The sequence below is a fragment of the Cebus imitator genome, unplaced genomic scaffold (genome assembly GCF_001604975.1).
Source record: "Cebus imitator isolate Cc_AM_T3 unplaced genomic scaffold, Cebus_imitator-1.0 Scaffold70, whole genome shotgun sequence".
Lineage (NCBI taxonomy): Eukaryota > Metazoa > Chordata > Mammalia > Primates > Cebidae > Cebus > Cebus imitator.
This window is the reverse complement of record NW_016107385.1, coordinates 3,915,570-3,918,261: the sequence shown is the minus strand read 5'-3', so window position 1 is coordinate 3,918,261 and position 2,692 is coordinate 3,915,570. Positions and strand designations below refer to the sequence as shown.

The 2,692-nt window shown below is 42.1% G+C and overlaps 1 protein-coding gene and 1 non-coding gene across 2 annotated transcripts in view; one reads left to right on the top strand and one right to left on the bottom strand.

The window, feature by feature from the left end:
- Positions 1-2,692, bottom strand: part of RTF1 (RTF1 homolog, Paf1/RNA polymerase II complex component) — an 80,970-nt gene that overhangs the window by 40,392 nt on the left and 37,886 nt on the right. The gene's annotated exons all lie outside the window — the stretch shown is intronic.
- Positions 662-767, top strand: LOC119471714. Its single transcript, XR_005200778.1, has one exon. It is a non-coding gene; the product is annotated as a U6 spliceosomal RNA (small nuclear RNA).

Genomic DNA, 2,692 nt, shown 5'->3' with positions numbered 1-2,692 from the left:
GTCTCGATCTCTTGACCTCGTGATCCACCCGCCTCGGCCTCCCAAAGTGCTGGGATTACAGGCTTGAGCCACCGCGCCCGGCCAATGAAATCTATTTTTTAATTAAAAAAAAAAAAAAATGGGCCGGGCACAGCGGCTCACACCTATAATCCCAGCACTTTGGGAGGCTGAGGTGGGCGGATCATGACGTCAGGAGATCGAGACCAAAGTGAAACCCCGTCTCTAAAAAAATAAAATTAAATGTAAAAAAAAATAATTAAATAAAAATAAATAAAAATAAAATCACCCACTGTCATGACACAGACAAAAAAATTAAAATAGGCTGGGCACAGTGGCTCACGTCTGTAATCGTAGCACTTTGGGAGGCCAAGAAGGGCTGATTGCTTGAGCTCAGGGGTTTGAGACTACCTGGGCAACATGACAAAACCCAGTCTCTACAAAAAAATACAAAAATTAGCCAGCCATGGTGGTGAATACTTATAGTCCCAGCTACTTGGGAGGCTGAGGCAGAAGGGCAGATTGAGCCCAAGAGGTCCAGACTGCAGTAAGCCAAGGTCACGACACTGAACTCCAGCCTGGGCTACAGAGTGACAGCCTGTCTCAAATAAATAAATAAATGAGTTTAATGTAATGTAAAAATTTATTTTAAAAAATCACCTGTGCTTACTATTTATCAGCATATATCTAAACACATAACAATACAGAAAAGATTAGCACGGCCCCTGTGCAAAGATGACATGAAAATTTGTGAAACATTGCCTATTTTTTGTTTAGTTTTGTATTTTGAGATGGAGTCTTACATTGTCATCCAGGCTGGAGCACAGTGGTGTGATCTAGGCTCACTGCAACCTCCGCCTCCTGGGTTTGATCGATTCTCCTGCCTCAGCCTCCCGAGTAGCTGGGATTACAGGCGCCTGCCATCATGCCCAGCTGATTTTTTTTATTTTGAGTAGAGACAGGGTTTCACCATACTGGTCAGGCTGGTCTCAAACTCCGGACCTCAGGTGATCTGCCCACCTTGGCCTCCCAAAGTGCTGGGATTACAGGCATGAGCCACCACCTCTGGCCAACATCTCTTACTTTTTTAAAATTTATGTTTTAGTTTTTTAAAATCACCTGCATTGTCATCACTCAAAGATAAATGATCACTTAAAATCTGGGAGCCAGTATCATTATTATTCTTATTTAATCCAGAGAAAGAGACTCAAATAGGTCCCAATAATCTCCCAAAGATTTTTTTTCTTAGAGAATAGATCACATTTACTCCTGTAAATCAGAGATTTTTGAATGCTTTTTTGTCTAAGCACATACTTAAAATACGTGCTCTGTACCTCTTCTCCCAAGAACAGAGTCTAAGCAGAATTGACATGGAAATATCTTAATCCAGCTATTAGTCCAGAGATGGCTGACCCATCCCTGTAAAAGTCTTATACACCTGATTCTGAGACAAAGGGAAAATGAATTATTTCATCAGAATGTAGTAGTAATTGGGGTCTAAAGAATAAAGGAGAGAACTAAAGATACGCTCTCATTCTTTCACCATCAAGGAGGAAGTTGAGGAAATGACCTGGCACTTCTTAATTTGTTTTGAGAACTATGGTTCTACTGAAAGGTAAGCTCTGTTACGTACAACCTTCAAAATGCCCTCAAATGCACCAAACATAAGGCAAGAATGAGAAAAGAGTGCCCTCTGGTCTGCATCTGAACTCCAAGTACAGAGGCCAGAGGACCTCCCAATGACCACTGCTCAAAAATCATCCAGGCAAAGGAAAGGATCCATTGTTAGGACTCTTGCACACATTGACGAAAAGTATTTTATAAATACGCAATGAAGAAAAGTTAAAAAGAGACTGGATGAAATATGTTTTCTTACCTAATGATAGAGATTGGCAGTTTGACTCTCACTGATGTAACAGATATTCTAATGGGCAACAATTATGTAGTGAAACAAGGAAAGTGAGTACCATATTCCCCCCATGTCATGCTGAGTGTGTACAGAATGTAATAAGCAGGTCCCCATTATGTGAAGCAGCTGTCCTTCGAGGCACTCAGCTGAAAGATGGGAAGAAACACAAGGTGGGGACGGGCTGCTCTGGAACTGGGTGCCATTGAGATGCTGAGTATTTTGAGCACGAAGAAGGCCGAGAAGTAAGGAAATTTCAAGATTTCAGAGAGGAAACTATCTCTAATGGGCAAGGAATACCCATATTCCTAGGTCTCAGGTCCCAGCATAGAAACCATTCCAGTCTAGCGACTCTCAACAGAATTTACAAGTGAAATAAAATACCTTTAAGTAAGTAGGATTCAAGAATAACAGCTGGGGCCGGCCGTGGTGGCTGACGCCTGTAATCCCAGCACTTTGGGAGACTGAGGCAGATGGATCACTTGAGGTCAGGAGTTCAAGACCAGCCTGGCCAACATGGTAAAACCCTGACTCTACCAAAATTACAAAAATTAGCTGGGCATGGTGGCAGGCGCTTGTAATCCCAGTTACTTGAGAGGCTGAGGCAGGAGAACTGCTTGAACCTGGGAGGCGGAGGTTGCAGTGAGTCAAGATCATGCCACTGTACTCCAGCTGGGCAACACAGCAAGACTCTATCTAAAAAAACAAAAAAACTGTTAGAACTAATAAACAAGTTCAGCAAAGTTGTAGGATACATGATTGACATATAAAAATACATTTCTATACACT